We start from the raw sequence: 10,756 nt of genomic DNA, 5'->3' as shown, positions 1-10,756 counted from the left end.
AATCTAGGTTGTTGTGCGTTATGATATGGCTGAAAAGAGTTGCTATGATCTTCTCCTATGTGATGCTTGATATCCGGAGTATTTCTTTTAAAAAATACAAAAATAAAATAAAGTTCCTCGGTGATATGCAATTCCTATCCAGTGCCATATGAGTTACATGTTTGAAAAGCCTTTTCTACATACGCAACTTGTCTTCTCATTGAGCTTTGTCAAATTGTTGTGACCCTTTGTGAGAATCACTTCATACGCCCGTGATCAAGATCACGTACACGTCCACTCACATGCTATACTTCTACACCTGGAAGATAGCAAGTACATCCCCCATCCATCCACAAATAAAACTCCAAGATGTGCCATGTTTATCTCTCTCCAAAGTTATCATCATAATGTATGGGCTATACAAAAAGAAATAAAAGATGCATACCCAAAGAAGGTATGCCACATGCCCACAAGGCATGTCAAAAAAAAGAGAAAAGATGCATACCCAAAGAAGGTATGCCACACACCCACAAGGTGTGTCAAAAGAGAGAGAGAGAGATAAAAAGAAAATATAGCCCATACCAAAAACATTACAAGGGAAAGAGAATTCATATAAAGGAGTTCTCATCCATCATCCACCAAAAATATCCACACACTTGCACATCTTGATCAAGGCTTATGACTTGTTTCTCCTTTGGATCCGGTCTTTGACTTAGAGAAATATGAGAAGCAAGGTTGCTATCATATCCTCCATACCTACAGATCCTCCAAAAAGAAGCCATTAGAAGTAGGGTGGAAAAGAAAGGCGCATAAAAAAAAGGCCTTGCTAAGGAATGAATCACATTTGAGCGATCCGAGAGATCACCCGAGGAACTTACAAATTTCTTTTCAAAAACTTTATAAAACCTCCGGATTGACGGTTGAACAAAGGAGTGGTAAGTGGTACTCTACAAGCCGTTGTGACCCTCAACCGCCAAAGATGAGGATGATGCTATAAGCCCCACAGGAGTAAGGTAAAAGGTGCGTACAAGGCCAACTTATTCAGAATAAAGGTAAGAACACTCGATTGTGCCTTGGGCATAAGTCAGGAATGCTGTAGCAACTCCTGATCAACAACCTAAGTCTAAAACTTTGGTCGGGACGAGCAAAGGGCTAGCTTGGGGGAGTTGTTGACGGTGCTTAAGTGCCATTTTCACCCGTCAACTATACTCAATAATAAAGGAAAACTGCATGCCTTACTCACATATTTGTATCACTAACCTTGCTCCACAGTTGTTTTCGAGTTTTGCACATTTCAGATGAGCAGGAGCGGAATAAGACAAAAACACGCAGCAGACGTCATACAACTACGTGGAATATCGCGTCCGGCGTCACCCACTTACAAGGATGGCCCATCTGGCGGAGCAAACGGACGCGCCATGCATAATGCATATAAGGAAAGATATCAGGGCCCACATGTCAGCCTGCCAGAGAAGGATAAGGACGAGAGGTGGCCAGGTGGGGCCGGCCGACCCCCTGGGTCGGCCGAACCTGGCCGGCCTCCCGTCCAGGTGCATTTCGAGGAGGAGTCGGCCCCAAGTCTCCTTATTACCTTCCATACGTGCATTTGGCGGGAACCGACCTCCACTAGTATAAATAGGGCCCCCTCTCACCCCTCACACAACCACACACACTTCATTCCATTCTCTCCAAGAAGGCTCTCCTCTCTCTTGCTCTCTTAGCTAGGTAGTGGAGCTAGGCTAGTTCTCTTTAGCGAGCAAGTCGTCCTCGGGGTCGTTGAGCAATCCTCGGCTCCTGTTATGGCTTTGTATCCGACTTGTCAGACTTCTATTCATAATATAGAGTTTTGCAATAGTTGCTCTACTATCTTTATAGTTTATCAATCCATGCTTAGATCGTTCATAAGTTATGCTATGGTCTTGGTTAGGCCAGATGATCTGGGTACGGATAGAGGTTCGTTGTGCTTTCGGGCTTGCTCTAGTGTTTTACTCGTCCATCCGAAGGGTGGGAGACCTGGGGGCACTAGAGTAGTGACTTCATACACTAGCGTGGTGCTCGGGTATGCGGGATCCTTCGGATATGACCGTGCTCCACGGTGTGACTGGGGTAGATGGCAAGTGGTGACAACCCTGTCCGTCCGGCGTAACAGCGGTGTTGCGCTTCGTGTACTCCCCAACATTCGGGTTCGGTGTAGGAGTTCATGCAAAGAGGTAACGGGACTGGATGTACTTCGGTGCAGGTCCTTCTCCCTGCTATCCCATTTTCCTGGCACTTGCAGTCCTAACCATGATCTAACATGACCCCAACTTTGGATAGAAGCACTAGGACACCTAACCTAGCCTAAGCTCCAGCTGACTTGATGTAGGATAGAGTAGTTCTTTGTTTTATAGTTTCTCTCCTTTATTCCTTCCTCTTGGAGTGTGGATGTGTGCTGTGTCGCATTACCATTTCTTATTCTTTATCTGTACTTACCCCTGTTAGAGTATTGCCTATTGCTTGAGGCACAATGTCATGGTTAATGTTGAGTACAATACCTTTGCTGCTGCCATCCTTTGGGACACAAATAAATGACGATACCCTTACTCTCAGGGTGAAATGCTACAACGGTATATCCGTGCGCTTGCGGATCCATCTGTTATCATATTGATTATACCACGAGAGTGGCACCCCTTGGGTGCAGTTGCTAGGATGGGTTCGGCGCCCTCATTTCTAGTGATTGCACTAAGGATTGCCAACAGGCATTTCTGGCGCTGTTGATAAGGATTAACCGTTCCTAGTGATTGCGCTAAGAAATGTCAACAGGCTGGTTGAGTCTTGTTGTGTCACATCCTTGGGGTTGCCTGTTACTGGCTGCCCAAGAACTGACATCTCTAGTAAGGAGACTTAATCTTGTCACAACGTATTCAGGGAGAAGGAGAAATTTCTCCACAAGATGCTACAAGAGGACTTGCGAGGTGATTACTGTAATCTGCCTCCAAACTCTTGAAACTTTTCTCCCGGAATAAGAGTAACATTATTCCCCTGATGGGAATAACAAGTTTGTACTTTGTCACGGCCTCGGGCCAATCTAGCTGCAGCAGGCTTCGCTCGGGAAACCAAGAAGTGCGCATGCAGACCCGGGTCATTGTAAAGTAATTAGGAAAAAAGTACTCGAGTTGTAATATCGAGTAGTTGTACTATGTCGAGTACTCTTCCTTGTTCTGGAATGTAATCTCAGTTGAGGAAAGAAAAGTCAAGTAGGTGACTAGGGATATGAGTGTTTTCTTTTTCCAGAATGTAATCTTAGAAAAAGGAAATGTCTAAAAAAATCCCAATTTTTCCGCAATTTGTAACAGTCTGTTGGCCTTTGGAATATTTTCCCATGTTGCCACCGTCACTTATAAAATGAAATGGTAACTAGGTTTTACCCCACTGGCTGCCATTTACTTTCACTATTTAGATCTGTTCTTGCCCTCAAGCCCCCAGGTCTAAAGTTCTTGCTCCTTCTTGCTTCCCACCCCACTCCTAGGGTTTAGCCAGTGTATGCGCGTGAAGCGCTCCATAGATTTTCGAATGCCCCCCCGAAACCAAGCAAGGGGAAGGGTGCTGCTGCAGAGCCAACCCGTGAAGAAGGCTGGATGGCAAATAAGTGCTCTGAATCTGACCTAGACACCCTAGTTTCTACGGGTCTTTTGCCAGATAAATCTGCAATCCAATGGCGTCCTGCCTTGGGTGAGGATCGTCCGTATGAAAATACGGGTGAAATCATTGCTTTCACACCTTATTTGGAACGGGGATTGGGGTTTCCTTGTTCTTTTTTCTTCTCTGGACTCCTGCGCTATTACAGGATCCAACTCCACCATTTAACCCCAAATTCCTTTGTTCATATTTCGATCTTCGTGCATTTGTGCGAAGCGTTTCTGGGCATCGAGCCCCATTTTGAACTCTTCTGATTCCTTTTCCACCTCAAACCGCAGTCGGATTCCTACGTTTTAGATGTAGTAGGAGGTGCGGGTCTTCAACTTAGGTAGAGGAAGGATAGAGTGTATATTCCCTGTAGTCTTAGCAGTAAAGTAATCGAATGGAAGCCCAAGTGGTTCTATGTCGAGAACCAATGGGAAAGCTTCCTGATGATTACTCCAGGCCCTCCTATCCAATGGCCTGAGTGGAATAAGAAACCAATCGACGAGAGTCAGATTCCTGAGCTACTCGAGCGAATTGCCATTCTAAGGCAAAATAACTTGACTGGAGAGGCAGTCATGTTCGACTGGATGAAGAGAAGGATCTAGCCATTACAGGCTCGGGAAACACTTGGTTTCCAGTTTCAAGGAACAGCTGACTCATCAAGGTACTCAGAGAAAGAGATCTCAGATGAGGAAGTACTTAGTCGTGTTCAGCGACTACTAAGGGATGTAAAGAAAATCCCCGTTGTTCCTGATGCATTTTCTGCTGCGAGTCCTCCAAAGCAGGTACTTGATAAGAGTAGTCGATACATAGTGATCGAGTACTTTACCTTATTGTGAATCTGATAGGATTTGCTTTCCGTAGGATGATGTGGAGCGCTTTAAGAGTAGTCCTTCACCGCCAGGCATTTATTCGCCCTTTTGTTTTTCCATATGCTTTTTCAATCTATTAACCAAGTCTTAGTATGCTCATATGAGATTTCATATAAACAGTACTGATATCTTGCCTTGGTTATGCAGATGAGGCGGCGGTTCTGCGATTCAACCTAAGGCTCGGGGGCTACTCCAAATGGAGCGCGAGTACTTCGCGCACCATATATGACCAAGATTTCGGGGCTTGAGCACCTCACAGCCTCGACGCAACTGGAAGTACTTGGAGGACTACTCTACGTACCTGAAGGAAGCAACTAGAAGGATGTGCTGACTACTTGAAGTACTCGAAGATGCCTAGCCAAGTATTCGACGCCTGCAGGACTCGGCTACGAAGAGCTCGGGGGCTTGTCAGACCCGGGCAGCGGGATTGCTCATAGGTATAGAATATTCTAGAGTAAGGGATAGCTTTTGGATGTACCTTACCTCTTTTGTAACTACCCGAATAGGCGTAGAACCAGCTGCAGTACAAAGGAAACTACCCGATTGTGTTGTAGTAGGACTCCAACTATACTCGGCTAGGACTTTCCATGTAACCCTGTCCCCCCCGGATATATAAGGGCGGGCAGGGACCCCCTCCAAACAATCATCAACACCTAAGGCAGTACAAACCACAACACATGACGTAGGGTATTACGCAACTCGCGGCCCGAACCTGTCTAAATCTTAGTGTTCCTTGCACCATCGAGTTCCAGAGCAGTCGATCCCAACCTACAACCCTTACTGCTAAGGGTATCCCTGAGCAGGCTTGTCTAAAAGCTCTTCAGAGTTATAAATAGTGGAAAAGAAAACGACAACTAGCGACGATATATGACATCATGATGAAGCCCATACATGAGGTCAATCTCGCCAAGCATTCTCTAGATTTCCTGAAAACAAAGTCAGAAGCAAGACTGAGTATACTAATACTCAGCAAGGCTGACCCGAAGAAGGGTATATAGCATCCCTTTAACTAGGCATGCAAGGTTTGTGAAGGCTCTGGGGTTTTCTTTTGCTGAAAAGCAACAAAGAGTAGATCCTTAATTTCAAGTTTTAGCTTTCAGGTTCTAGTTTTATTAACCATTCTAGGTTTGCACCTATCTATACAAGCATGGTAGAGAAGAATTATTTGCATCTAACAAGATTGAGTATCATCATTGTTCCACTTCTTACTCTATGAGGCAAAGAGATTAAGCAGTCTTAATATCCATGAGCGGCGGAACTGTTCGAACCGAATTTCAATCCTTGCAAGGTAAACCTAATACACATGCTTGGAGCACTGTCGAGTCACTCCCAAGTAACCGTTGGCTTCTCATTCCGGTTCATCGATCAGTGCCACTCTCCCCGACTATAGGGCACCAACCTCGTCCCTTATCCATTTTATTCATCTTATCCCTAAGAGGGAGTGGGAGGTATGTCTACTTGCTGAGCCGAGGAGTTACTAGGCTTGCCGCTTACCCATAATTCATGGCATGTGGCTAGTACTTTCAAACGCTTAACCAACACTACCACACACTGCGGCCTTATCAAGTTTTATCAACGCAGATGGATTTCCACCATGAAACTTGTATCCCAATCCGTCCATGGTCCTTATAGTGATTGCATAAAGTAAACAATTAACTCCTATAAATCTCGCGAGTGATAGGAAATCACTCGACTTTTACCGGTCCTATTAGCATAGCATCTATTCTGGACTCAAGTTCTAGTGTTCAGACAATAGGTACCTAGAATTATGCATCTAAGGTTATCAATCAACTCTAATAACTTAAATGCACAAGTAAATAGATATAAAAAGTTGCATAATTTAAAATAATAGGATTATGCACCGGGGCTTGCCTTTAGTGGTGTCTAAAGAGTCAATAGACTTCGATTCTTCCCAACCGATGTTCAGGACTTCAGTTAATTCCACAACGTTGGTCTGGACTTCAGAAATATCCCCGTCTGGTTCCTGGATGAATCCATGTGTTCTATCGACTAGCGATATTATTTCTATATGCAATGCAGTAGTTGGAATTAGTGAAGTGCTTGAGTATAGCTTTCCTTCACTAAAAAGTTATTATCCAATAAAGTAAACATTTAAGACCAAGCTTAAAAGTGTTACTTTACTGGGCAGTCATTTATGGAGTAAAAGTAAATACAAGGAACTCCTTAACAAAACCTAATTACATTAAATAACATGGTTTGAAAAGAGAGTAAGGGTAGTTCTAGAAACATGGGGTGGGTTGAATTCAATATATAATTTGGATTCAAAAGAAAATTTAACAACTTGGGTTTTAAAATAAACATCAATTCAAAGTCCAAAAGGAAAGATCATGTACATGAATCAGGTTCAAACATGGAGTTTGTTTTTTACAAAAACAGCATTAGCACAACAAGATCTATTTATAAGTCAAGTTCTGGACATAATCAGGGACTAAAACTTCATGAACATGACATACTACTCAGGAGTAGCCTTCAAGAATATTTTCATAAATTTTCATGAATAAGAACAAGCATTTCTGAATTAACCCTAAATCTCAAGAATAAATCAAAAACTCAAGTTAAATAATGCAAAAATTATCTAAAAAATTATCATAAACTATTTATGATTAGAAGAGCTCATAATAAAAAGATGACCCTAAGAAATTAAAAAAAGCATGCCTTAAATAAATAAACAAATACATATGTTGGAAATAAACAAAGCACATGAAATAATAAGCAAAAGTCAAGTATTAAAGCCAAAAATTTCACACAAGACCATACATGGTAAAAATATGCTAGGTTCCAAAAATCAAGCATAACAAGGCTAGGTTTAAAGAGATGTAATTAAATAACTTAGTTTCTAACAATTTAAACTAGAGCACACAATATAAAGTTTCAAACTAACTTTAGTAGTCAAAGTTGTAAAGCCAGTCAAGAGAAATACAACAAAATTAATTTGGCACTTTCCTGATTTTTCTACCATTTTCTAGGATTTTTCAAAGTTCACATAGAAAAGGATTTATACTATTACAGAAAGGTCCCTGAAAAGATTTTATTTAAAGGAATCAGGTCCCTGGCCATGGTTGGCCGTGGGGAGTTCCTGGCCGGCCAAAATCCGGCGAGAGAAGGCCACGGCGGCGAGGGGAAAGTGGGGGAAAACAACTAGTAGCTCACCGGGGTTCGATTTGACGTAAGAATGGGAGTCGGAGGAGGTCCAGAGGTGGCTGCCCATGATGGCCGGCGAGCGGCAGCAGCACTGCTCGCCGTTAAGTTGGTTCTGGCGAGGGAGAGCAGAAGGGATTAGGCCGAGGAGATTTAGTGCGACGAGGGGGAGCTTGTTGTGCTACCAAAAGGGAAAAAGGAAGGCCAAAGGGGCGAGCTCGGTGGTGAGCCCGAGCTCGGCGCAGCAATGGCGGGCGGCCATGGTGGTCTGGGTGCTTGGGTGAACGAAGGCGGGGGGGGGGGGGTTCTACCCTTTTTATAGGCAAGGGAGGAGGAGATAAGTTTTGCCGAGACTGGGGGCAGCTTCCTGCGGCAGTGCTCGTCCTCCAGTGGGCGGCCGGCGAGCTGGCGGGGTACGGCGCCGTGGCACGTGCTCAAGGTGCCAGGCAGGGGGGGTTCGAGGACGGCGGGGTCTTGCTCGCGATGCGTGGGACGCTGGGGTTGCTGGCCGGCGGCGGGAACCGGCGGTGGAGCAAAACGGCGGCAAGGGGCGGCGCCCCTGTTTCGAGCAGAGAGAGGAGGAAGAAGAAGGGTGGTTTTGCAATTTCCAAAAATTCAGGGGCTAAGCTGAAAAGTAAAATTTCCCATTGATCTAGGGTTCTAATGAAAAAGTGTTCAACATGAAAGTTGTGTAACTTTTCAAGATATACAACTTTAATGCTGTGCAAAATTTCACTAGATCAAAGGGTTTGAAATTATTTTGAAATCCGTCAATTCTTTTAATTGTAGAAGAACACAACTTATGTTTGAAAATTGCAAGAATAGCCTTAAGCATAAATATATGTTTTTATGAGGGTAAAAGTGAAAACAAAATATGCATTTTAACCCCTCATAAATTTTGAAATTTTGCCTTTTGCTAAAACTATTTTGTAAAAAGGACTTTGCATTTGTTTTCCAAAATAACAAAAATACCCTTGCTCTGGAAATCATAGTTTAAATTTTTAAATCAACACAAAAATTATATTTTTAACCCCTAAAACCTGGATTGTCACAGCCTTCCCCCCTAAAAAGAATCTCGTCCCGAGATTCGAGAGTAGAAAAGGACTGGAAGATCGGATATGTGAATTTTAACACCTTTGATCGTATGAGAAGGTTTTAACCTTACTTGGTAGCTAGGGTGCCAATATCAGACTTGCTTGATGCTTGTGATATATGAAAAGTAATGCATCAGGCAGTAAGATAGATATGTGTATGGTATGAATGCTATAACAAAGATCATCTTGAAAGAGTAGAAATCTTTAACAAAACTTTGCCATCTAAATCAAGGATCAAATGGCAAGATAATGGAAAGGTTTTAAGAAGTCTGTGGAAATATGCGATTCTGATTCATTGAAACATAGGGTTTCATAAGAATCCAGGAATGATCAAACTACAAACAAGGCTAGTTGATCATTAGAAAATCCCTTGAACAAAAGATCAAGGATGCAAAACTCTATCTAGCTCAAGTAGTTTACCTTTCCCAAGGTCAACAAACTCGAGGTTTTAGAACAAAGCACTCACCAAATTCTCACTTACCAATCAAACAAGATAAAGCACTCTAAAGATCCTTAGAAAGATGCTTAAAACATTTACTAACTTAAATAAGGATTAAAGCATTCAAATTTAACAAAGCATGCACGTTCTATCGTCCTCACAACCAAAAATAAGTGCCAAATATCTTTGGCCTTACGTGGTTAATTTCGGTGGCAAATTATAGATACGTCTCTCCCTATAATATCTAGTCGATAATTCCTAACTGTTCTTAACCTATCGAATCAAGGTTAGTGTACCTGCAAAAAAAACACATAGTGTATATATATATATATATAATGGGAACGTATCTAGTGCAAACCACAGTCTTCATGAAAACCCGTGCAAACCACGACAAAAAAGTCATCTAAATTCACTAAAAAAATCACACAAGTAGATAATATGATGGTACACAACCTTGTAAAATATCTTGTCAAAACTCGACTTTGTTTGTGAGATATAAAAATAACAAATTTCAAGCCAGAAAGCTGTCCAAATGATTTGTTAGAAATTTGTTATTTTTATATCTCACAAACGAAGTCGAGTTTGGACAAGATATTTTACAACATTGTATATCATCATATCATCTACATGCCAGATTTGTTTAGTGAATTTAGACGACTTTTTTACCGTGGTTTGCACGAGTTTTCACGAAGTTGTAGTTTGCACCAGATATGTTCCCATATATAATAGCCATCTTATAAAACCCATAAAACATCACCCTAGGGCTTTACGATACAATCCTTAATGAGTCCAACGTATTTTTGTAAACACTTTTGTTGAGCACATCTTTTATTCTAAAAATAGTTTTTAAGGTTCACTGTAACCTCTGTGTATGTTTCGGCTCTGATACCAGCTGTGGCAGAACCGCCAAAATTAATCCGGATTAAATGCATTAACCATCACTAATACCGATAAAATGGTTAATACACACTTAAAACAGAGTAATTTGATAGTCTGTCAGGTAAAATCCCGATAAAACCATAGAATTTCGAATCAAAACAACATACCTCACAAGAAGGTGAGTTCAGAGATTACAATAACCATAAATTTTACCATATAACTTTAATAATAAATGTTGCTACAAACTAAGTTTGAGAATTCCAAAGGGTACCTCAGAAATTTGAAAGTAGAAAAGCTCTTTAGAGTTATAAATAGTGGAAAAGAAAACGACAGCTAGCGACGATATATGACATCATGATGAAGTCCGTACATGAGGTCAATCTGACTTAGCATTCTCTCGATTTCCTGAAAACAAAGTCAGAAGCAAGACTGAGTATACTAATACTCAGCAAGGCTGACCTGAAGAAGGGTATATAGCATCCCTTTAACTAGACATGCAAGGTTTGTGATGGCTCTGGGGTTTTCTTTTGCTGAAAAGCAACAAAGAGTAGATCCTTAATTTCAAGTTTTAGCTTTCAGGTTCTAGTTTTATTAACCATTCTAGGTTTGCACCTATCTATACAAGCATGGTAGAGAAGAATTATTTGCATCCAACAAGATTGAGTATCATC

Source organism: Panicum virgatum, chromosome 1N (genome assembly GCF_016808335.1).
Source record: "Panicum virgatum strain AP13 chromosome 1N, P.virgatum_v5, whole genome shotgun sequence".
Lineage (NCBI taxonomy): Eukaryota > Viridiplantae > Streptophyta > Magnoliopsida > Poales > Poaceae > Panicum > Panicum virgatum.
The sequence above is the reverse complement of the archived record's forward strand: the minus strand, read 5'-3'. Positions refer to the sequence as shown.